The sequence below is a fragment of the Cibotium barometz genome, chromosome 2 (genome assembly GCF_041138505.1).
Source record: "Cibotium barometz isolate CiBa-2024 chromosome 2, ASM4113850v1, whole genome shotgun sequence".
Taxonomy (NCBI): Eukaryota; Viridiplantae; Streptophyta; class Polypodiopsida; order Cyatheales; family Cibotiaceae; genus Cibotium; species Cibotium barometz.
Genome location: NC_141047.1, coordinates 68,923,605 through 68,951,110, shown reverse-complemented (window position 1 = coordinate 68,951,110; position 27,506 = coordinate 68,923,605).

Here is a 27,506-nt window from a genome sequence, read left to right as displayed (position 1 = left end):
ATCAGAGAGTTATGGCCCAAACAATTTGCTGATTCTGTCAGGGTCTCTACAGAGGAAAAACTGTAAGAAGGCAGCAAGTAGCCTCAAGGTAATCCTAGAGCTTGAGATGTATATATCTCTTCATTCTTATCGAATATCTGAGAAGAGAAGGTTAGATTGCTATGGTATTTTGGAGGAAGAGACCGAAACTCCATAGCTTTTCTTTTAAAGAAAAAATAGTATGTCGTAGCCCTGCAAGAGAAGGCTATTTTGCCATAGACCTTTGACAGAGAGAAAAGTCAGATTATGAGTAAGAGGAGAGAAATCTTGGGGATGATCGGATGATTTCAATCGTAAGAGGTATTAGAAGACTCTCTATTCTCATATATCAAGTTCTCAAACTCTTATAACGAGCAAAGACAACGATAAACGATAAATTTCTATAAGGTTTTTTTTTTGTTTTTCAATTATATATCATTCTCAAGGGTTGAGGTATGGCCCTGGCTTCTCTATTAATTGTTAATAGTGATCTATTTGATTGATGTACTATTTAAAGTTTGTATTCTTTTAAACAACAGCATATGCCTTAATAAAGAATATCTTATCGCAATCTCAAGTTGAAATGCTAAAATCTTTGTGAAAAGGATTGTTTTCTTAAGAAGGTAACATGGATTCTAGTGGACTATGGTTTAGTGAGTAAATGGATTATTATCTTGGTTAAGTTAAGGTACAGGTATAACTTCTCCTTGCCTTGACGGTACCCTGTTCTTGTGCTGGTGTAGCCAGATGATGGCGGAGATGCTAGTAAGGCCCGGAGTTGGCCCATGGTATCCCTCATACCATTGGGAGAATGAGGTTCACCGATTGAGGCGAGTGATTATGATGCTACCTAGTACTAAGGGCCCAGGCTAGTGCAGTGAATTAGCCCACCCTAGTGTGTAGACATCCTTCTGAGGAGCGGGAGGATCAAGCGACGGAGCCTAGAGGGTAATAGGCTGGCTTGAGTCCTTGCTAGTGCCAGTGGAGCGGACGATGAGGTATATGGTCCCGTAGGGTTTTGCAGAGCATGTAGAGGCTAGAAGGCTGAATTCTAGATCATCGATAGTATAAAGGAAAAGAATAAGAGAGCCAGTTTGGCTTGTATGGAATTGATTTATGTATAAACTTTTTTTATAAATCTTGTCTTTGGCATTATTGTACTGTGAAAAAAGGCTGTTTTAACAACCTTGTGAAAAGGGCCTTAATTAAGAAACATGTTTATTTATGTCAAACAGTGTGGTAGGATTCATTAGAAAACAAATTGATATGTGAGTAGGGTGGAAAGTGGGAGGATGGAATGTCCCGATGGCACCATCCTACGGACGGGTGGACCCGATTAGTCGGCTTTCCAACATATTAAGTGAAAGCCCTGTGCTAGATAAATAGGTTCTCGGGAAATTCTATTCTAGAAGACTAGGCCAGCGGCTGTGCTTGGATGAGGAAAAAAGCATTGTCTCTAGGAATCAAGACTAGTAGTTTTCCAAATTATGATCAATTACCCTATGGGTGGTTTGATTTTTAGAAGACCATGCTCCCCTTGTGGGATAGAACTAGGTCTTACCTATGAATCGTATCCTATTGGGTGGAGAAGTAGCAAGATCGAGAAGCGCTACGGAAGAAAGAGCCCGAAAGGCCCCTGTTGATCTATGGGCAAGATGCAAAAGTCACCAAACAGCCAATTAATCTAGTCCCACAAACCCCAGACTACGAAGGAGATGTGTCCTCGACACGGGCAAAGGAAAACCCTCAGAAAGGTGTGGAAGCACTAAGGCAAAAGAAAGATGCAAAGGCATCAAGGTAGAAGAAAGGTGTGGAGGAATTGAGGTAGAGAAAGGTGCGGAGGCACTGAAGGGGAATAAAAGCCAAATCAGGCTTGTAGAAGGAGAAATGTTGCCATATGATCTGTGGGAAGATTTTAAGCAGAGCTGATCCATATGTGGTAGAATATCTCCTCACATTAGTGCCAAACTTCAGAGCAGTTAGTACGTCGCTTGATGCCCCAGGAGGAGAGAATGGGACCATCATAGACTCTAGAAGCCATGCACATTGAGAAGACAAATACTCCATTGAAGGAAGCCTTGATCTATGGCCAGAGTGGACATAGCAAAAGTATTGCTGGATGGTGGATTGAGAGTTAACATTTTGTCAGATATGATATGCCAAAAGCTCGAATTGAGCAGCAAAACTAGAATCCAATCTCAATCCGCAGGCTCACACTGAAAGTCTCTAGATTCGCATTCCAGCTCTTGCAGTGGCGGTACTCCATTTGGAGGACATAAAAGGTGCCTACTTGATATTACTGGGAAGACCATGGCTTAAGCAGGCATGGATCAAGCAGGATTGGGATGCAGATAGAATAACCATCCAAAGAGGCAAGAAGAAAGTCAGGCTTTCAGTATAGCTAGCCATAGGAAAGTGGAGAATCCTTCTTGGCTGAAAGTAGCTTAAGGAGTAAATGAAAAGATGCAGTCAGGAATAGATATTGAGCTCTTTCAAGCACACACACACTCACACAAACCCTCAAAGATAACACACAAGATGAGAGGCTGAAAATTTTTCTTCTTTTTCTCAACAAAAGGGTTCTACAAAAGGATAAGGGAGATACAATCTAAGTACTAAAGTACTATGTACATGCAGTCCATAATGTGAACATGCTAAGTGAGTAAGTTGGCAAGATAAGAATGCCATAACTCAATGGTGGACTAGTAGCTTATGTATTCCAACTATAGAATCCCTAGCAAAGATCTATCATATCAGCATCCTACCAAACATGCTAGTGATGTAAGTGGCAGAAACGGTCACCCAGGCATATCATAAGTGTCAGCTTGTGTTGAGCTTGACATCTCAACACTCCCCCTCAAGCTCAACTCCATCTCTAGGACTCCAATCATAGTCCAAAATTAGCAAAGCTTCTCTGCTCCTCTAGGGCTTTCGTGAAAATGTCAACTACCTCTGCCCCTCTGTGCTAACATACATGAGATCAATGTCTCTTGCTAAGACCCTCTCTCTGATGAAGTGATAGTGGACCTCTATGTGTTTGGTCCGCATATGAAAAATTGGGTTCCTCACACCAACTATATATTGCTAAGGTTTTCACAATAGATGATAACCTATCTGTCAACCTACAGTCCCAAATCATCAAGTAAATCAAGCTACCCACTATCTTCTTGTACATAGTGTGGTTCTCCAAAATCTAACTAGCACTTAACTTGCCATTTAAATCTAATGGCATAGAAATTGGCTCTTACAACCAACCATATTTGGATAGCATGTTCAATGTGTATTGCCTTTGTGTGACAGCCATTTACCCTTGGCCATCCTAATAACCTCAATGCCAAGGAAGTACCTCAACTCACCCAAATCCTTCATGTCAAATTTTTACTTGAGGAGACATTTCACACTCTCAACTTCCTCTCCACTATCACCCCCAACAATCAAGTCATCCACATAGATTGTGTGATGACCACAAGGCCCTTATCACTCTTCCGCACATAGAGTGAATGATCAACATCTACCACACATAATCAAATTCTATCGAAGACTTTGAAGAGTGGGCAAACAAGATGGATCTCTACTTCGAAATCAGCCCAAGGAGCGAGATTGCCAAAGTCTACTTCGCCTCACTTCATCTTGAAGGTTTTGCTCACACTTGGTGGAGGAGGAAGCAATCTCATGGTTATGTCATCACTACTTGGGAAGAATTCAAGAATGACATGGCAGAAGAGTTTACTTCTCGCATGCAAAGGGACAATCACATTGTGGAATGGGACAAGCTAGAGCAAATCACTACCGTGAAAAAATATTCTCACAAGTTTCTAAAGCTTCTATTATACTTGGACGACTTTGATGAGCATTATCTTGTTGTCAAGTACATAAGGGGCTTGAAAGCTCCTATTGGTGGTGATGTCAAGTCTCATGAACCCGCCACTTTGAAGAAGGCAATGATGCTTGCAGAAATTCATGAAGAGAAGTACTTGACAAAGTGGGCTAGCAAAGGGAATATCAAAGGGGAAGTGATCACAAGGACTGAAATGGGTTCTCATGCAAACACAAGACCTAATCTTCCAAGATTTCCTACCGTGTATGGTAGAGGGTCTAATAGACTTCCATTTAAACCACCATTTATGTCCAACAAAGCTACATACAATGAGTCCAAGCCAGTAAATGGGGGTTCAAAAAGCAAGGTTATCAAGGAGGACCGTTTGCATGAAATGAGGCTCAAAGGTCTATGTTTCAAATGTGGAGAAAAATGGAACAAGGATCACTTCAAAGTATGCAAATCCAAGGATATTTCCATAAGCTATATTATCACTGAGGACAATGCTAATCATGAGGAGGAGGAATTCCTTGAATGCAATGATGCCTTAGGATGGGGAGATCCTCATGAGGGTGGAGGTTCTCATGATGATGGTTTTGATGAAGAAAATCCTGAGTTTCCTTTTGATCCGGGTGGGAAACTAAAGTTTGCTCATGACAAAATGGATGATGGGATGCCTCTATGCGTGTGGAATGAAAACAATAGTGCACATACTACCTTGTGTACAATCTCTCATGATGCTTATGCGGGAAGTAAGGGTGCCAACACATTGAGATTGAAGATCAAGGTGAATGGAAGAACAGCATATGCACTCATTGATACTGGAAGCACGCATAGTTTTGTCAATAAAAGGTCTTTGAACACTCTCAAAATGCAACCAACTTCTTTACCAAACAAGCACATGGTGCAAGTGGCCAATGGTGATTCAATGGGTTGCAATATAAAGTGTCAAAGTACAGAATTGGAGTTGTCCAAGAACTACTCTTGCAAAGTTGATCTTTTGGTGATTGAGTTGGGACCAATTGACATAGTACTTGGATGTGATTGGCTGTCCACTTTGAACTCTTTTACCATGAACTTACAGAAAAGTTTCATGAGTTTTGTGCATCATGGAGGGGTTATTACATTGAATGGAATGCAAGGGTCCAAGCTCTTCATGATCAATGCTACTCAAATGAAGAAAGAGTTCAAGAAAGAGGGCTATGTTTATGTACTATAGGTTTGCAAAGAGGAAGATAATAGCAAAAAGGATTGCATCGAAAATGTGGACATGGTTAAGCTACTCAAGGATTATGAAGATGTGTTTACCATGCCAAAATCAATGCCGCCAAAGAGGAGTGTTGATCACGCTATTGATTTGGAACCAAATGCCAAACCAATCAACAAGCCTCCCTATCGTTTGTCAAAGGTTGAAAAGGAAGAGGTGGCAAAGCAAGTCAAAGAACTCATTGACATGGGATGGGTTGAACCAAGTCAATCTCCTTTTGCTTCTCCGGTGCTACTTGTGAAGAAAAAGGATGGTACTTTCCGCATGTGCATTGATTACCGTGATTTGAATAAGATCACCATCAAAAATCGATTTTCAATACCAAGGGTGGATGATCTTTTGGATGAGTTGAAGGGTGCCACATGCTTTTCAAAGATTGATTTGCGTTCCGGATACCATCAAATAAGGATGAAAAGTGGTGATGAGTTCAAAACAGCATTTCGTATGGAAAGGGATCTTTACCAATTCATGGTTATGCCGTTTGGATTATGCAATGCACCGGCAACTTTTCAAGCATTGATGAACAAAGTGCTTCAACCTTTCCTCTACAAGTTTGTATTGGTCTTTTTCGACGACATACTTATCTATAGCAAAGATGAGGAAGTGCATTTGAAGCACGTGAAAGAGGTTTTGGAGGTCTTGAGGCAAAACAAGTTGTATGTTAAGGAGACAAAATGTACCTTCATGGCACATGAGGTGTAATATTTGGGTCACATTGTGAGCAAGGATGGCATTTGTGTGGATCCAAAGAAAGTGGAATGTATTAGGAATTGGCCGGTTCCTTCAAACACCACTCAATTGAGGGGATTTCTGGGGTTATCTTCATTCTATAGGCGCTTTATTGCCCACTATGCAGAAATTGCAGCCCCAATGAAGACGGACAAATTGAAGAAGGAAACCTTCTTTTGGGATGCCATTGCCAACAAAAGCTTTGAAGATATGAAGAAGATGCTCACATCAGCACCTATTTTGGTATGTCCAGACTTCACCAAACCTTTCACAATAAGGGCGGAGGCAAGTGGAAGAGGGATTGGTGCGGTACTTTACCAAGACCATGGAGTCATTGCTTATGAAAGTAGAAAGCTGAATGACAAAGAAAGAGAACTCCATGTGTATGAGCAAGAGATGATTACTATACTCCATGCTATCAAGAAATGGCACCATTACTTATATGGGAGTCATTTTTATGTGAGAAGTGATCATAGGGTGCTGAAGTATTTCCTCACACAACCCAATTTGTCTCCTAAGCAAAGAAGGTGGGTAGCAACACTACAAAACTATGATTTTGAAATCACATACACAAAGGGCAAAGAAAATGTGGTTGCCGAGCGTATGTGGGCCTGCTCATTGTATGCTATTTCTGAGGTGCATAAAGATTGGATCATGGAGATACAAGAAGAGTACTTGTGTGATGAAGAAACCTCACAAATAGTGCAGAAATTACAGCAAGGTGTATGTGAAGAGTTACCCCATTATGAGCTGAAAAATGGTCTCCTCTACTACAAAGGAAAAGTCTACTTGGTTCCTACTTCATCATTTATCAAGAAGATCATGGAAGAGATGCATTGTACTCCTATGGCTGGTCATTTGGGTGTCTACAAAATCTTTGATGCAATAAGGAAAAGTTTTCTTTTGGAAGGGGATGTGGAAGAGCATTCATGCTTATGTAAGTGGGTGCCGGTCATGTCAATTGAACAAGGATCCTACACATAAATCGGGAGGTTTGCTTCAGCCATTGCCCATTCCCGAAGGCAAATGGAGTCATATATCAATGGATTTCATTACTAACCTTCCGCGCACAAAGAAAGGGTGGGACAGCTTGTATGTTGTGGTGGATAGATTGACCAAAGTGGCCCATTTCATTCCTTCCAAGGTCACATATTCAGCCCAAAATGTTGCCAAGCAATTTGCTGATGGGGTTTTCAAGTTGCATGGTATGCCGTCACAAATTGTGAGTGATCGTGATGTCAAATTCATGAGCACTTTTTGGAGAACATTGTTTGAATATATGGGAACCAAGCTTACTCCAAGCACCGCTTATCATCCCGAAACCGATGGTCAAACAGAAAGAGTAAACAAATGGGTGGAAACATATCTACGCCACTATTGTCATGATACTCAAAGCACATGGGATGATTGGTTACCTTTGGCTGAGTTTGCTTACAACTCAACATATCATGTGAGCATTGGCATGTCACCCTTTGAGGCTTTATATGGTTACAAGGTCAATTTGCCTATGTTGGTGGGTACATATGAGACTTCTAACCATAATGCCAAGGAGGAAGCTGAAAGGATGCAAGATTTGTTGCAACAATGCAAAAGTAATTTGAAGGTTGCACAAGAGAAAATGAGACAATATGCCAATGTTCATCGAAGACCATTGGAATTCAAAGTGGGAGATTGGGTTCTTTTGAGAATACCAAAGTCAAGATATGCGTCTTTGAAGGGAAGCACCAACACCAAGCTAGCTCATCGCTATTATGGTCCTTATCAAGTGATACAAAGAGTTGGGGAGGTTGCATATCAACTCTTACTTCCATCTACAACAAAGATTCATGATGTGTTTCATGTCTCTCACTTGAAAGGATATGTGGGTATGATCGATCAAATGGTTGATGAGTTACCTCCAATGAATGAAGAGGGAATGATTGAATACATTCCAGAAGCTATCTTGGGTACAAGGAAAAAGGTACTTCGCACTCGTACCTTGGTGGAGTATCTTGTTCAATGGAAAGGTTTACCTAAGGAAGAAGCTTCATGGCAACCTATTTCAGCATTGGAGGGATATGAAGCATTGATAGAGCAATATGGGTTGGTGTAAATTCAGCCACATGGAACATTCTTCTCCGAATTTGGGGTATTCATTTGAGGTTTCGAGGACGAAACCATTGGGGAAGGGATGGTTTGTAAGAAAGCATTATGGGCCCAAGGCCATGGACAACTAGTAAGTAGGTGTGAACTCTTGGGTGGAGTATAAATACCAATGTAAATGGGATTATGGCTTATTCATGATAATGTTATCTGTTCCAAGAATCAATGGTGAGCTTCTCCCGTGAGATGCTAAGTGGTGACTCCTTCATGAGCCACTCCCTTGGTGAGGGACTAACCCACCCCTGTTACTTTCTTTCACAAAGGTCTCAACTTAGTTTCGGATTCGGTGGGTGATTTGAGTATAAATTCAGGAACTAGTCGCATCATCATTTCTTGAAACTAACGAAGGAATTACATCTTGGTCAAAGTCTGATTCAGGTTTTTGAGTCTGGAATGGCTCTTCTTAAACTATCTTTATCAAATGGTAATATTTCAATTACTACTTTACTAAATTTAAAACTAATCATTTACCAATATTCATGGGAATTAGTCATAGGATTAAGAGAATTCTTATCTTCATATAAAAATATTCTTTCATGCATACTTTTATGCATAAAATCAATAATGATAAAAGTAACACTTTTATAATAATAAAATATTCTTTTATGCACAAAAATCTATTTTGATGAAAGTAACACTTTCATAATAAAAAAAATTATTCCTTTATGCATAAAAATCTATTTTAATGAAAGTAACACTTTCATAATAAAAAAAATTATTCCTTTATGCATAAAAATCTATTTTGATGAAAGTAACACTTTCATAATAAAAAAATTATTCCTTTATGCATAAAAATCTATTTTGATAAAAGTAACACTTTCATAATTAAAAAAATTATTCCTTTATGCATAAAAATCTATTTTGATGAAAGTAACACTTTCATAATAAAAAAATTATTCCTTTATGCATAAAAATCTATTTTGATGAAAGTAACACTTTCATAATAAAAAACTTATTCCTTTATGCATAAAAATCTATTTTGATGAAAGTAACACTTTCATAATAAAAAAAATTATTCCTTTATGCAAAAAAATCTATTTTAATGAAAGTAACACTTTCATAATAAAAAACTTATTCCTTTATGCATAAAAATCTATTTTGATGAAAGTAACACTTTCATAATTAAAAAATTTATTCCTTTATGCATAAAAATCTATTTTGATGAAAGTAACACTTTCATAATAAAAAAATTATTCCTTTATGCATAAAAATCTATTTTGATGAAAGTAACACTTTCATAATAAAAAAATTATTCCTTTATGCATAAAAATCTATTTTGATGAAAGTAACACTTTCATAATTAAAAAAAAATATTCCTTTATGCATAAAAATCTATTTTGATGAAAGTAACACTTTCATAATAAAAGAAAATTATTCCTTTGTGCATAAAAATCTATTTTGATGAAAGTAACACTTTCATAATAATAAAAATTATTCCTTCATGCATAAAAATCTATTTTGATGAAAGTAACACTTTCATAAATAAAACAATTATTCCTTTATGCATAAAAATCTATTTTGATGAAAGTAACACTTTCATAATAATAAAAATTATTCCTTTATGCATACAAATCTATTTTGATGAAAGTAACACTTTCATAAATAAAAAAATTATTCCTTTATGCATAAAACTCTATTTTGATGAAAGTGACCAAACTGAGTTGAAAAATTCTAAAATTCAGTTTGTTTGGTTAGGAGCTCAATTTTTCCTATAAATAGAAGCCCTCCCCTTTGTTGAAAACTCAATAGTGTTTATGCACTGTTACTCTACTCCTCCCAAGCCAAGAACTGTGAATTCATTAATAATTCACTAGTTTTTGACATTTTCCTCTTCCAAAGATTGGTGGCCACTCTTGTTACAAACAAGAGTTGAACTCTCAAACCTTCAAGCCAAAGGAAAGCTCCAAGAAACTATGTAAGTAGAGGTTCTTGTAATTTTCTTTATTAATTTTATGTTTTTCTAATGTTTATGATTGTTTGAAGTAATAAATGGAAGCTATGTCTTGATCGAAAGGCTTTTCCCCTTTCTCTTCTTAGAATCAACCCTTCTTTATCCTAGTTAAAGTGATAATTATTGGAATCAAATTTTTTATAATGTTTTCTCTTTTATAAGTGAATTTTGATTAGTCTAGATTACTTTAAATCAGTTAAGAGTTAATTTTTAAGACAAATTAAGTAGAAAAATTTTAAAAATGGTCAGCCATACAAAGGAGCTTCTGGCGAAATTTTTTTTGGAAATAAGTATTACCTTTTATTATGCTAAAAGAGTAATTCCTATCAAATCTACACTCTAAAAGTGTCATTTTCATGCATAGAAGATGCATATTGATTATTATTTCTTTTGCATAAAGGAATAATTTTCTTTTATTATGAAAGTGTTACTTTCATCAAAAAAGATTTTTTTGCATAAAGGAATTATTTTTTATTATTATGAAAGTGTTACTTTCATCAAAATAGATTTTTATGCATAAAGGAATAATTTTCTTTTATTATGAAAGTGTTACTTTCATCAAAATAGATTTTTATGCATAAAGGAATAATTTTCTTTTATTATGAAAGTGTTACTTTCATCAAAATATTTTTTTATGCATAAAGGAATAATGTTTTTTATTATGAAAGTGTTACTTTCATCAAAATAGATTTTTATACATAAAGGAATAATTTTTTTAATTATGAAAGTGTTACTTTCATCAAAATAGATTTTTATGCATAAAGAAATAATTTTTTTATTATGAAAGTGTTACTTTCATCAAAATAGATTTTTATGCATAAAGGAATAATTTTTTTATTATGAAAGTGTTACTTTCATCAAAATAGATTTTTATGCATAAAGGAATAATTTTTATTATTATGAAAGTGTTACTTTCATCAAAATAGATTTTTATGCATAAAGGAATAATTTGTTTTTTAAATGAAAGTGTTACTTTCATCAAAATAGATTTTTATGCATAAAGGAATAATTTTTTTTATTCATGAAAGTGTTACTTTCATCAAAATAGATTTTTATGCATAAAGGAATAATTTTTTTTATTATGAAAGTGTTACTTTTATCAAAATAGATTTTTATGCATAAAGGAATAAATTTTTTTATTATGAAAGTGTTACTTTCATCAAAATATATTTTTGTGCATAAAAGAATATTTTATTATTATAAAAGTGTTACTTTTATCATTATTGATTTTATGCATAAAAGTATGCATGAAAGAATATTTTTATATTAAGATAAGAATTCTACAGTCAGACCCTCTCTCTGAAGATGATGAGCTTGACCCTGATGTTCGCAAGGCTCTTCATAGGACTTAGCCAGGACCCTTTAAAGGAGAAGGGGAGAACCTAGGCGAGGCTGTGGAGAAATGGGTGGAAGCCACGGAAGAGTATTTTGATGTCACAGGCTACAACGAGCGGAGCAAAATGGCTCTTGCCAGGCTGAAAATAGTGGAAACAGCCCGGGTAGCATGGAGGAACCACTGTGACACCAACCGTCTACACAGAAATACTCAGTCCTGGACCGACCTAAAAACCTATTTGAGAAAGAGATTTTGTCCCCCTCGATTTTTGGAAACCAAAATGAACGAATTCTTAGAGCTAAAGCAGGGGAGAAAAACCATCGAGGAATATCACCAGGCCTTCGCTCTTCTACTCAAATATTCACCACCTCTAGATGAAGAGCAACTCATGGCAAGGTTCATTCGGGGAATGAACGAACCCTTGGACACATTGGTCAAAAATGCCAAGCCAATGTCCATGGCTGAAGCGGTCAGAATGGCGAAGGACTTTGCCAAAGCCTTCATCGTAAAAGTTCCGCCAAAGCTAGCTCCCTCATCCTTCAAGAGATTTCAGACGCTGGGAAGTTCTCCCAACTTTCCGCCTCCAAAGAGACTCCAAGGTCCTAATCAGAATGTGGAGACGGGAAACTTTAGAAATGAAGGGAGACCTTTCCCCCGAAGTACATACTCCGGAACTCCGGCTCTCTCCAAAATGCAAAGAGAAGACCTTCGAAGCGAGAACAGATGCTTCGGATGTCAAGGTCTTGGGCACCAGCTCAAGGACTGCTCATCTCCTTCTGTGGGTCAAGGAAGCTAGGGTTCCAAAATTCCGAGACAGACTCCTTCTTATCAGTCCAATCAAGGTCCCCCGCGCCAGAATCAGGGAAATCCGAGGAGAACTCCAGCTCAGCCATCTGCCTCTATCCAGAGTAGCCTCAGAACTCCTTCCCAGAACTAGGGCAACCAAAGAGAAAGATCTCCGCCTCAGGGTGTAGCAGCCAGAGCTCCGCCTCAGAGTGTAGCAGCCAGAGCAGTCACAATAGCAGAAGTAGTGGAAGAAGAAAGAGGCCAGATTTATGCAGCAATTGAAAATCAAGGGCCAAATCGTCAATTCTCATCAATACTCCAGCTGAGTATCAGGGTAAGCCTTTTAAGCTTTTGATTGATTCAAGCAGTACTCATTCTTTCATTTCCCCTGGATGCTTGCGTAAGCTAGTCTTAGATCAGAAATCAGGGAAATCTATGCAAGTTGAATTGGCAAGTGGGAAGATTCTTTTCACTCACCTTGAGACAGATCGTATTCAGTTCCATCTAGATGGGAATTTAACTGACTGTCAGTTCAGAGTTATACCTCAGGGAGTTTTTGATATGGATTGGCTCCACAAAAATCAAGCTGACATACACTGTCACAATGGAACCATCTCCTTCCATGACCTTCACAGGAACAAAGTTCAAGGAACTGGAGTTTCCGGATCCCCAGACCTTCAGTTAGTAAAAGCTTCCAGGTTGTTGAAAGGACTTAGGAAGAAGCAGTAAATTTATATTGTCAAAATGAACCCAGTAGAGTCAATGCTTAAGGCTAAAGAACCAAAATGGTTAAGTGAATTTGATGATCTATTCCCAGCAGAGCTAACAGAGATGCCTCCAATATGGGAAGTAGATCATGTGATAGAATTAACCCCAGGAGCTCAGCCAGTAGCCCTGCGTACGTACAAAATGCCAGTTCCTGAAGCCATCAAACTCAAGGAATAGCTTAGACAGCTGTTGGAACAAGGGTTTGTAAGACCCAGTGTTTCACATTGGGGTGTGCCAGTTCTCTTTCAGAAAAAGAAAGATGGAACGCTAAGACTCTGTGTAGACTACAGAGGTCTAAATCAACTGACAGTTAAGAATAAGTATCCTATCCCTAGAATTGATGAGCTTCTGGATAGGCTAAGTGGAGCCCAGATCTTCACAAAGATAGATCTTAAATCAGGATATTATCAGATCAAGATTAATGAGCAAGATATCCTGAAGACAACCATCAATACTCGGTATGTGCATTATGAATTCACTGTCATGCCGTTTGGATTGACAAATGCCCCAGCTACATTCAATCGCTTAATGCAGGACATTCTCAGAGAATACTTGGATGATTTTGTTCTTGTTTTCTTTGATGATATTCTGATTTACTCAAAGAATGCAGCAAGATATCCCGAAGACAGCCATCAATACTCGGTATGGGCATTATGAATTCACTGTAATGCCGTTTGGATTGACAAATGCCCCAGCTACATTCAATCGCTTAATGCAGGACATTCTTAGAGAATACTTGGATGATTTTGTTCTTGTTTTCTTTGATGATATTCTGATTTACTCAAAGAATGTAGGTGACCATGAAGCTCATGTCAGAAAAGTTCTTGAGATTCTAAGGAAGCACCAACTCTTTGCCAAAAAGAGCAAATGCACTTTCTCTGCTGCCGACCATGTTGAATACTTGGGCTTTCTGGTATCAAAAGATGGAATTTCTCCAGATTCCGCAAAAGTCCAAGCAGTCATAGACTGGCCTGAACCAAAGACAGTGAAAGAAGTCAGAGGATTCTTGGGATTGACTGGTTGGTATAGAATTTTTATACCAAAGTATGCTCTCATAGCTTCCCCCCTGACTAATCTTCTCAAGAAGAATATTTCGTTTCAATAGTCTGCTAGGTACCAAAGTGCTTTTGATAAGCTAAAGACTGCCTTGGTAACCAATCCCGTCCTAAAGCTGCCAGATTTCTCTCTACCCTTTGAGGTAGTAACTGATGCTAGGGGTTTTGCCCTAGGAGGTGCACTCATGCAGGAAGGTCATGCAGTGGTCTATGAATCCCGAAAACTCACAACGCATGAAAGGAATTATGCTGTCCACGACTTGGAACTACTTTTAGTAGTATATGCTCTAAAATTGTGGAGACATTACCTACTGGGTCAAAGATTCACTTTGATGACTGATGATCATCAGAGCTTAAAGTGGATCTTCACTCAGAAGGATCTCAACCTGCGCCAAAGGTGGATGCAGACCCTGCAGGAATTTGATTTTGAAATCAAGTATCGCCCAGGCAAAGAAAATGTGGTAGCAGATACCCTCAGCAAGAAAGCCTCCTTGCTTGCAATTACTATAGTATCAAATCCTTTGATTATTGAAGCAAGAGAGAAGATCATGCAGGATAGATTCTTTGGCCCTATTGCTACCCTACTTATGCAGGAAAGCAAAACTCCACAAGAGTTGAACCGAGTTCAAGGGTACAGCCTGGATGATGGAATTATGTATTATAATCGCACGCTATGCATCCCCAATGATGAGAGAACCAAAGGACAAATTCTGAATGAAGCCCATGATAGCCTTATAGCAGGACTTCTAGGTTTCATCAAAACCTACATGTCTATGAAGAAAAGCTTCTTTTGGCCTGGTCTAAAAAGGGATGTGCTTAATCATGTACGTCAATGTCTGACCTGTCAAAAAGTCAAAGCTGAAAGAGTAAAAATGCTTGGGAAGTTACATCCGTTAGACATCCCCCAGATGAAGTGGGCATGTATCAGTATGGACTTTATTATTACTGGATTACCTTCAGTACAAACAGGTTACAACTCCATTTTTGTGGTAGTTGACAGACTAACCAAAGTTGCCCATCTGATCCCAGTAAAAGAAACTTACACTGCAGTGGATGTGGCCAGAGTGTTCCTCAAAGAAATCTTCAGATTGCATGGCCTACCCAGGAGAATAGTAAGTGATCGAGATCCCAAGTTTACTTCAAGGTTCTGGACTGCATTTTTCGAAGTAGTGGGAACTTTCTTGGATCTCAGCACATCTTATCACCCTGAGACTGATGGTCAAACAGAAAGGGTAAACCAAGTAATCAAAGATATACTTCGGTCATGCTGTGGCAAAGAACCCAAGAAGTGGCTAAGCTATCTGCACCTAGTCGAGCTCGCCTACAATGCTTCTTATCATAGAAGTATTGGTATGAGCTCTTTCAAAGCTTTGTATGGACAAGATTGCTTAACTCCATTAACTTGGTCCGATCCATTGATTAGGGTCGAGATATCCAGACAGATGCTTGATGACATGGAGCAGCAGATGCACGCAATTCGTAAAGATATAAAAGCTGCCCAGGATAGACATAAGCAGTATGCAGATAAGAAGAGGACAGACAAAAAATTCAAAGAAGCAGATATGGTCTTCATTCGAGTACGCCCCAAAAGAAGTTCTCTATCTCTTGGGAAGTACAAGAAGTTATCCCCCAGATATTGTGGGCCATATCTGATTACAAAGAAAGTAGGTGACTTAGCCTACGAGCTTCTTCTACCTCCTCATCTCAAAGTACATAATGTATTTCATGTCAGCCTTCTTAAAAAAGTATATACCAAGCCCAAATCATGTGCTTGATGATGAAATCTTAACTTCTTCAACCCAAGGGTAGATGGAACTCCTACATGAAGAAATCCTTGATGTTCGAGAAAAGATTCTCAGGAACAGAATTCTGAGAGAATTATTGGTCAAATGGAAGTTCTATCCTTTTGAAGATGCCACCTGGGAGAAAGAAGCTGATCTGTTGAGATCACCCCCAGTTTGCGAGATGAGGACATCTCGTGTTTTTCAAGTGGGAGAGAATGTAAGATTCCTCCCCAACCTCTCAAGATGTCCAACATCTTCCCTTGTAATCAAATCCCTCTTCAGAAATATAAAAGATCTTGTTTCTACCTGTTTTAGCCTAGAGAGAGAAAATATTCTAGAGAGAGAATATTCAGTTTCTAAATATTTTAGGATAGAAAAAATTCTCATCTTATTAAAATAAGTTCCCCTGAAACAGAAGTTCAAAAAGATTTCTAGAAGGTGCATTAGAAATTAAGTGTAATCTGAGGCATTATCCTAGGGGTGAAGATTTTTTTGAAATTTTAAATTAAGGTTCCTATGGACCAATAAGATTCATCCAAATGTAGGAAGGAGATAAATAGAAGAATAAAAGAAAAATTCTCCAAAAATGAGTAAATACTCACATGAGATGAAGAGTTGAATAAGGACAAGGTTAATAGTTAAAAAAGAGAGATATTTGGAAGTAATGATGCATTTTTGACACCTTTGCATGGGGGAATTCTCCTCATGATTGAGGCGCCTACTTCTTCACATGTGCAATTGACTTTTAAATCTTCAAAAATTGAGATATTTCATCTCTCCTCTCTCCTAATTCAAGTCTAGTTCCAAAAAGTTAGCTTAACTGACCTAAAAATGGTCAAAAAGTGACCAAACTGAGTTGGAAAATTCTAGAATTCAATTTGTTTGGTTAGGAGCTCAATTTTTCCTATAAATAGAAGCCCTCCCCTTTATTGAAAACTCAATAGTGTTTATGCACTGTTACTCTACTCCTCCCAAGCCAAGAACTGTGAATTCATTAATAATTCACTAGTTTTTGACATTTTCCTCTTCCAAAGATTGGTGGCCACTCTTGTTACAAACAAGAGTTGAACCCTCAAACCTTCAAGCCAAAGGAAAGCTCCAAGAAACTATGTAAGTAGAGGTTCTTGTAATTTTCTTTATTAATTTTATGTTTTTCTAATGTTTATGATTGTTTGAAGTAATAAATGGAAGCTATGCCTTGATCAAAAGGCTTTTCCCCTTTCTCTTCTTAGAATCAACCCTTCTTTATCCTAGTTAAAGTGATAATTATTAGAATCAAATTTTTTATAATATTTTCTCTTTTATAAGTGAATTTTGATTAGTCTAGATTACTTTAAATCAATTAAGAGTTAATTTTTAAGACAAATTAAGTAGAAAAATTTAGAAAATGGTCAGCCATACAAAGGAGGTTTTGGCGAATTTTTTTTGGAAATAAGTATTACCTTTTATTATGCTAAAAGAGTAACTCCTATCAAATCTACACTCTAAAAGTGTCATTTTCATGCATAGAAGATGCATACTGATTATTATTTCTTTTGCATAAAGGAATAATTTTCTTTTATTATGAAAGTGTTACTTTCATCAAAAAAGATTTTTTTGCATAAAGGAATTATTTTTTATTATTATGAAAGTGTTACTTTCATCAAAATAGATTTTTATGCATAAAGGAATAATTTTCTTTTATTATGAAAGTGTTACTTTCATCAAAATAGATTTTTATGCATAAAGGAATAATTTTCTTTTATTATGAAAGTGTTACTTTCGTCAAAATATTTTTTTATGCAACTAGACTTGAATTAGGAGAGAGGAGAGATGAAATATCTCAATTTTTGAAGATTTAAAAGTCAATTGCACATGTGAAGTAGGCGCCTCATTCATGAGGGGAATTCCCCCATGCAAGGTGTCAAAAATGCATCATTACTTCCAAATATCTCTTTTTTTTAACTATTAACCTTGTCCTTATTCAACTCTTCATCTCATGTGAGTATTTACTCATTTTTGGGGGATTTTCCTTTTATTCTTCTATTTATCTCCTTCCTACATTTGGATGAATCTTATTGGTCCATAGGAACCTTAATTTAAAATTTCAAAAAAATCTTCACCCCTAGGATAATGCCTCTTGAACAGATTACACTTAATTTCTAATGCACCTTCTAGAAATATTTTTGAACTTCTATTTCAAGGAAACTTATTTTAATAAGATGAGAATTTTTTCTATCCTAAAATATTTAGAAACTGAATATTCTCTCTCTAGAATATTTTCTCTCTCTAGGCTAAAACAGGTAGAAAGAAGATCTTTTATATTTCTGAAGAGGGATTTGATTACAGGGGAAGATGTTTGACATCTTGACAGGTTGGGGAGGAATCTTTCAAGGAGAGAATAGATAGACTCACTTTGCGTATTTTCCTCAAACATCTTGGACATTGTGTTTGCTAGTAGGTACGTCCAATTCTCTTTCCCTGTAAAGTAACACTTTTACATTAGAATAATAATCTTTTATGCATACCTCTATGCATGAAATCAAATTATGATAATATACAAATCAATTTCTCTATGATTATAATGAATATCTTTCAATTAATCTAGGATGATAATTCCTAGAATATGGTAGGAAGTCCTCTTTTCATGCTTTGAATGAAATTATTTTATGTGTAATTTTTATAAAAATTTTACCATAGCTCCGCTACTATGACTGATAAATCTCAAATTTTTTAAGGGATAAAGCTTATCATTAAGGAAATAATTAGAATGATCCCTAATTGGATCATTAATCCATAATGGATTGAATCATCAACATTCATGAAATACATAAACTAAAAGTATAGAAAAAAGCCATTAATTTGGCCTCAAGCATAGATTAATCTTAGTTTAAGGAAAAGCTTTATGAAAAGCTTCATTTGGATTGAGAATGGGTCATGAGTATGACCATTTCTTGAGTGAGAGAGAGAAATTACATAAAAACCATTAGAATTAAGCATAAATGGAAATTTATGTAATTCTTAACTAACTATTAATCAATTAACTTCAATAGCATTCATCAAATTATGTAACTCTTCACTACCATTCATCAATTAACTTCAATAGCATTCAAAAACCATTCCAATTAAGCTTCTCAAGCTTGAGAGGGGTTGAGAAGAGAGAAACATTGAGAAATTATAGAAAAGAATCAAAATTCACCATTTACCTTACAAATTGCTTGATTCTTTGTTCACGGTAGAGGTCCCCAACCAATCGATTGGTTTAGTATGTTGATGGAGCCACCAATGGGGATTGACGAAAGAGGGAAGCTCCAATTTCTCCAATTTGGAGAGAATTTTAGAGAATAGTAGAAATTAGCATTATTTCAGCATAACTCTAGTATAGTAAAATTCTCCTATTTTTTTCAAAGGATTCATGTTCTATTTATAGGAGAGGGAAGCTCTAACCAAAGCTGACTGATTTCTAGAATTTTCCAAATTTCGGTTTGGTTGAATTTGGACTAGATTTGGACCTAGTTTGGTTTCTTTTTTATTCTGTTTGGTTCCATTTTGATTTGGTTTGGTTCAAGAGAGAGGAGAGATAAAAATATCACAATATTTTTGAGTTTAAAACTCATTCAAGCATGTGAAGTATGCACCTCCTTTAAGGGACTCCCCTTCCTTACATATGTGTCAAAATGGAATCATTATACCCAAAATATCTCATATTTTTTATATTACTCATAGTTTCTTACTAATAAACCTTGTACATAGTCAACTCTTCATCTTATGTGAGCATTTACTCATTTTTGGGTATCTTCTTTTACAAATTAGATTTATCTTCTCCCCACACATGGATTGATCCTATTGGCCCACAGGAACCTTAATTGGACCATAATCCAAAATTTTCTGAAAATCTAGACCCTTAGGCTAAGGTCCTTTATACCCATTTCCAATTCATTCCAATTGCACATTGAAAAGTTCTTTTTGAATTTCTGTTTCAGGGGAATTCATTTTTATATTATGAAAAATTTTTCTATCTAAAAATATTCAAAATCTGAATATTCTCTCTCTAGAATATTTTCTCTCTCTATGTCAAAACAGGTAGAGACAAGATCTTTTATATTTCTGAAGAGGGGATTGATTACAGGGGAAGGTGCTGGATATCTTGAGAGGCTGGGGAGGAATCTTACAACTAAGTTCATGAGTTTGATTTGATTAAGGCGTGAGATTGCAAAAAAAGTTCACGCCGTGAAGAGATAAGGTATCACTTCATGAAAAGTAATTAGTTCACGTTGTGAACAAAAAATTATTCACGTCATGAAGGTTTCTAAAATGTTCATGTCGTAACAAAAAATGGTTCACGCTGTGAAGAGTTCTGAAATAGTTCACGTGGTGAACTATTTTCTACACGTTTACGATTCTTAATTTTTTCAAACCTTGTGGTGTCAGAGGTGTTAAGATAAGACTACCTATAATTTTTTGGCAAGGTAATCCCGTGAATTGCTGCGTTAATCATGTCATTGATGCCAGGAGTGGTTCACAACGTGAAATGGTTCATGTTGTGAACGATTTTCTCTTGTAGTTTCACGTGGGAACTTCCCACATCAACTAATGTGATTCTGGGTGCAAAATACTTATCCAACAGTTTCCAAAATGATTGTGCCATGCCTAAGGTTTGCAATACAAGTTCAAGGCACAGTCAATGGCTCTTTATTTTTTTGATTTTTGTGAATTTTTAAAAAGAACGAAAAACAAAACACCAACTTGCTCGTTCACGTTGATGATTCCATTGATGCAAATATCAAAATTAACTAGAAAAAATAGTGAAGCTCTCTTCCAAGACCACTCCACCACACACATACACAACAAACAACCAATTTCTCACAATTTTTTAATTCCACACAAATCTTATCCATTCATTTCCTACACAATGCCTTACCCAAATGCAAAGACAATCATGAATCTTATGCAATGGGAGCTGAAACTCCAAGAGGAAGGAAGAAACAAATGTGTTTCCCCAGCTAGCGGTGCCAAAAATGTTATGGGCTACTACACCTCCAAGAGGGAACTCAATGCATTCACCTAAAGGAAGAGCAATAGAACACAACTATCGTAGGACACTTACCACCAGTGCTTTGAACTTGAGTCCCTTGAGGCCTTCAAGCTCACTTGTCAAGCTCCAAACCTCCAAGCTCCACCTCTACGCTATCACCGTACAGTCGCTCACATAGTTGCATAAGGCAATCACTCTCTCTCACTCTCCCACACAAGCATAAATATACAAGCATAGAAGAGGCATAAATTCTAGAATATTCTCTCACAATATCTTTCAAGACTCAAGGAAGAGCTCTCAATAGCACAAAGGGGGATTGTATCTTTTCACTATGAGAAAATGCCTTATATACATTTGGCCCTTATTCACACGTGGGCGCCCAAAACTCCGTTCTATCACTGCAAGGTATTTTTGACAATTTTGGGAAGCTTTGGTTAAGAACTGTCTTTGGTCAAAATCTGGTTATTGCAGTGCAACAGTGCATACAATGTTTGCACATGTATTGTTGACATTGGGTGTATGTACATGTACTTTGGTCAGATCTGGTGATGTACAGGTTGTGCTGAAGTACCGTTTTTTGCAGTACTCATAGAAGATACTATTGTGTTACAGGTTGCATATAGAAATTATCCGTTGCATATTTTTTATTATTTTTACAAGAAAACATGTCTAACAAAATTGATCAAATTGTCAATGAGAATCTAGAAAAGAACAACTTCCGTGCCTAGAAGTTCACAATGACTAATTTTCTTATGGGTAAAGGATTTTGGGACTATGCTAAAGGATATAATGAGGAGCCTCTTGAGTTGTCTGAAGAGAATGCCACTCCAATAGACATAAAAGTGAAAGATCCCTACCCCCTCCGCACAATGAAATCGGGGGTGCTAGCAATAGAAGTAGCACTTCTTGCATAGGGCAAAGCCTCTCACTCGGGGCCTCCCCCACCGATATCCAGAAAAGAGACTAATCCCTCGGTTCTTCCAAAATCGAACCCAAAAAAACTTCCCTCGCTCAGAAAGCACGGGCGATTCTTCCAGGATGTTTTTATTCTGATGTAGTCAAGAGCCTTAACTAACCAAATTGATCCAACCAAACCCGTAAGTCACATGATCAGATCAAGGATGAGACTTGCACTTGGATCATAGAGACCAACACTTTTTTCCTCGTCAAGAGACACAGCCATTGATTCTTTTCCATAGAACAAGGACTATTTAGGATTTACTTCATCTATCGTAACATAACAGAATTGAGTCTCATTTTAGGGATCCATCAGTCTAGCCTAACCCCATCCAGTCCCATGGATTAGCCAACTATCCAACCACTGTAGTGATAGGATTCATTTAGGAATTTGGTTATGTTTTGCCTCAGTACTAGGGAAAAGAGTTCCCAGGCCCCCTAGCCAGTGCTTCAATCAAACTTCAAGATAGTCACACCACTTACACACCCAATATGAAATTGCCTGTTTCACAAATTCAGCTGTCTTTAAAACAATCTTTTAATGAAACCATAGTATCATTGATCATAATCCTCCAAAATATCTAAGTTGAATTCTAATTTCTAATCATTCTTTCATCGGTGTACCTATGGCATCATTGGCAACCAAAACGCTCACCACCTGTTCACTCAGGGGCCTTTTCAATAGTTCCTAGCTCATAGTACCCGGAAATATATTCACTTATAAAAATCTAGATGGATTCTCCATTTTGACGATTCATAAGATCAACCAATAGATCCATCTAAAAATTCATCTTTTCCCATTTAATTTCTTGGATCTCAATTATCATGGAAATTCCTCTTTTCGAATTTAAATGATTGAATTGCAAATGTCATGGGAATTCCTCTTTTATCATAAAATAAATTTATTTAAAATTTCTCTTTTCTTTAATAAAAATATCCATTATTTCAAATATGCCAAGAATTCCACTTTTACCATTTAAATGATTGAATTCCAATTTTCATGGGAATTCCTCTTTTATCATTTAAATTTTTTCATTCATAAAATAAATTTATCTAAAATTTCTCTTTAAATTAAATATTCATTATTTTAATATACCAAAATTTCTCTTTTTCCATTTAATTATATGGATCTCAATTATCATGGGAATTTCTCTTTTGCATAAAAATAAAAAAATACCAAAAATTTCTCTTTTGTTTAATTAATTATTTATGCAAAAATACTAAAAATTAGTTTCCCATGAATTTGATAAAAATCATTCTTTTAGTATAGGATGTCCAATCCTAGAATATGGTATGAAGTCCGCTTTTCACATTATGCATAAAAATGAGTTATGTATTAATTTCTAAAAAATTTACCATAGCTTCGCTGCTATTACTGATAATTTTTAATATTTCTAGAAAGAATAAGACTTTGTAATACAATTATGATAGAATACTATCCTTAGACTTAAATCCAATTTATGGAATTGGATCATAAGTTTACCATAATTTTATTAGCATTAAAAAAGCCATTTTCTTAACCTCTAGCTTAACAAGCTTAGAGATTGATTTTGAATTAAGAATTTATCAATGAGAAGCATTCATTTGCTAAAGAATTAGTCATTCATAGGAATGACAATTCTTTTGGGGAGAGAGAGATATACATAAAAAGCATCCTAATTAAGCATAAAAACTAACTTTTTTGTGATTAATCACTAGAATTCTTATAGAAAGCTTGATTTGCATTGAAAATAATTGATTTGAAACTTCTCAAGCTTGAGAGGGGTTGAGAAGTGAAATCTTTTGAGAATATTAATGAAAACCATGAAATTACTTCTTACCTCTTGATTTGTCTTGCTTCTTTATCTTAGAAGGAAGCCCCTAACCAATCAATTAGTGTAGTATGTTGAGAAGAAAGCTTCAAGAGTTGTTGAAGAGAGAGAGAAGCTCCAAGTTCTCCAAAAGTAGAGGATTTTTAAGGGATAGTAGAAAATATCATTATTTTAATGTAACACTGGCATGGTATATTTCATAAATTTTTTTACAAAATACTAAGGATCTATTTATAGGTGAGGGAGGCCACTTACCAAGTCCAACTAGGTTCTAGAATTTTCCAGGTTCAGTTTGACTCAATTTGGACAAGATTTGGACCAGTTTGGCTCCCTTTTTTATTTGGTTTGATTCAGGAGAGAGGAGAGATAAAAATATCACAATTTTTTGGAATAAAAAACTTATCCACATGTGTGAATTAGGCACCTACCTCAAGAGTCCCCCTCTCCTTACCAAGGTGTCAAAAATGCATCATTATTCTAAAATATCTCATTTTTTTAGTAATATGTCATAGTTTTTAACTAATAAATCTTGTACTCAGTCAACTCTTCATCTTATGTGAGAATTTACTCATTTTTGGATATTTTCCTTTATTCTTTGGATTTATCTCATCCCAACACTTGAATTGATCCAATTGGCCCATTAGAACCTTAATTGGACAATAATCTAAAAATTCTAAAAATGTAGACCCTTAGGCTAAGGTCCTTTATACACATTTTCAATTAATTCCAAATGCACATTGGAAAGTTCTTTTTGAATTTTTGTTTCAAGGGAATCCATTTTAGACACTAGGAGGATTTTTATATCCAAAGATATCTTAATTTAGGATTATCTCTCTCTAGACTTTTTCTCTCTTTAGGCCAAAATAGGGTAAAACAAGATCTTTCTTCTATTTCAGAGAGGGGAATAATTACAAGAACAGAAAGGGAGGTTCTTACACCTTTACACCTCAAAAGCTGGAGGGAGGAATCTTACATAAAGGCATTTAAGGATTGAAATTAGGGTGAAAGGAAAGTAATGTATTTGATTTCAATTATTATCACACAGACACAATGATAGGACACATATAGGATGCCAACACTCCAATAGTTGTGTGGCAAAATCTGGTGCAGATATTCTAGACCAACACAAAGGCAAGGAAATTGTAGCTAAAGTAAGAGCTGCATAATGTGGAAAAGGAAAGCATGCCTATCAATGCTTATGCTTTGAAGATCAAGGGCATTGTTGAATCCCTTGGGTCCATCAATGTGTTGGTGGAAGATGATTTGGTGAGAGTCTGTTTAAATGGGCTTGGCAAAGAGTACAAGCCATTCAAGATCTCCATTGCCATCAAGGAGAATATTCCCAACTTTCGAGACTTGGTGTCTATGTTGATAATAGAAGAAAACTCATTACGCGAGGACTCTTCTTCACAAAGCAAGAACACATCGAAAAAGGCATTTTACTCTACTTCAGGTAGAGGTAGAGGTAGAGGTAGAGGTCATGGTCAAGGATAAGGTGGTGGTCCACAAGGAAATCAGAATACTGGACAACAATAATCCAATGATTTATTGCAGCAATCATACACAGGTGGAAGAGGCCAGTCTTAGAGGCAGAGGAGGGGAGCCAAAGAGGCCAAGGTGTATTGGCAAAGAAATCAAAATGCAATAGTGCTATTATTGTGTCAAACTAGGGCACATGGCAAAGAATTACTATAAAAAGCATAATGACATTAAAAGTGGAAAGTTGCAGTAAGGCAACTATGCATCATTTAGTAAATAGGGAGGTGATGACAAAAGTGAGAAACTTTTTGTGATGCAACACATGCTCAGTTCCATAACAGGAGATGTGTCAGGATCTCAAGATACATGGTATGTGGATTCTAGTGCCTCTAACCACATGACCAGCCATGCTGAGTGGTTTAGAGACATGCAAAAAATGGAAAAACCAAGCTATGCAAAAATAAGTAATGATATTACGCATCCCATTGCGCATGTTGGTAAAGTTCCATTGTCTATGTAGGATGGCAAAATGAACTACTTGGCAGATGTACTTCATGTTCCAAATATTACAAAGAGCTTGGTTTCTGTTGGATAGACAATTGAGCAGGGTCTGCAAGTGAGGTTTAATCCTCAAGGATGTTTTATGGAAAACTTCAAAAATCAGTGTCGCTTGGTTGCAAAGGGTAACACAAATGGCAGGATGTTTACTTTGGATGCGAACATGCCTGAAGTAAAGATAGCCATGTTTACGCAAGGTCGGCAAGTGAGGTTTAATCCTCAAGGATGTTTTATGAAAAACTTCAAAAATCAGTGTCGCTTGGTTGCAAAGGGTAACACAAATGGCAGGATGTTTACTTTGGATGCGAACATGCATGAAGTAAAGATAGCCATGTTTACGCATAGAACATGTTGTTGAGATTCAAGCTCGATGTCAGTGTGAGCCAGCTATGTTATGTGCTGGCACATTAGGTAGGAACATGCGTGAGACATAAATGACCGCGTGTCCAGCTAGTCATAGTGTGTGGACATTAGCTAGGGTTAGATGTGTGTGGACACAACATATAGTGTGTTGTGTGTATTATGGATTTTGGCATTATGCTTTGTGTGACAGTGGAGATGGCTTCCCTCTATGGTTAGGGTTTGCAATATACATTAGGGTTTGCTCCTGTGTGTGTGTCTCCTCCCCCTCTACCGTTCTTTCAACATGGTATCAGAGCCTTGTGCTGTTTATTAGGGTTTATGAGTGAGTGAGTGAAGAGGGAGAAGAAGCTGTGAAGAGAAGCTATGAAGCTTGCCATTGGAGCTGTGAAGCTTGGAGCACACCAAATACTATCAGATCTGAGAGCTTAGCCTACCGGGTAAGGTCTTCTAAACATCCTTGAGCGGATTGCAGGTGATACAGGCAAAAACAAAGCAAGTTAGAGCAAATCAAAGCAAAGCAAATTTCTAGTTTTTGGAAGCTTTCCATTAAAGCTTGGCAACATTGATGTATGGTGGAAATACATGTAAATCTGGCAAAGCAAACATGTATCTAAAAATGAGGGATATATTGGCAACTCCTATGCAAGCCCTACTGTGATTTTGGAGCAAGTTACATGCATTTGAATGAGTGAAATTACTGGTTTTTTGAGCTCTCACAAAACAGAGAAAAGAAGGTGAAGATTTGATGCATTTGGAGCATATTTTTGGTAAAAATCAAAGCATTGATGGGTCACACACTTGCCTAGGTGTGTTGGGCACTTAGTTCTATCATCAATTGATACTTCAGACACTCCCAAACCCTCCTACAGCAGGCAGCGCAGCTCTTGCTGTGAAACAGGGCAGAATTTTGTTCATTTTGGCTACGAGGAGATCGATTTCTACTTGGGTGCTTGGTTCCTTTCACAACTGCTTTAGCAATTGGTTGCTATACACTTTGGAGAAGAGGGCTATGTGATTGGATTGATGAATTATGCCTAATTGAGCTAGGAATGTGCTGATTAAACAAGCTATCCACTGGTTTGCAGAGAAACAGAGCAATTTTAATTGAGCAATTAATCTTTGGTCTTATACAATTGGATGAATTCCTCTTACATGGAGTTGATGGAAACTATTGCTAAGCTAATGAATGCCTAGTTTCTCAATTTGGACAAATATTGAAGAAATTAGAGCCAAATTACTACTGGTTTTTCTGGTTTTTTTGGTTTTTCCCAAAACAGAGAAAGGGGTTTTCAAAAATTGATATGTACACATGTCAGATGGTGTTGATACTCTACATTGAGGTTGTTTAGGTGTCAATTCAAGTTGCTTATACTTGATTGCACCACTACATTGTGATTTGGAGCCGTGGAAGCGCATCAAAACAGGGTATCTCGGACTGCGTGAGTCAGTTCATCTTGGATGCATACAGGTTGATTTTCCACATCAAATTTGGAGTTTGTTGGCTACATTGGAGTATCTGGAACACTCATTAGAGTGTGGTTGAGCTGAGGAAGGCTCGGTTACAGATTTGGAAGTGTGCGGAAGGTGTACGCATTGAGCAACATGTCGGATAATCCAGTACAGATTGTTGGTGAAAAGCTGGATAGGAAGAACTTCCAGGCATGGAAGTAC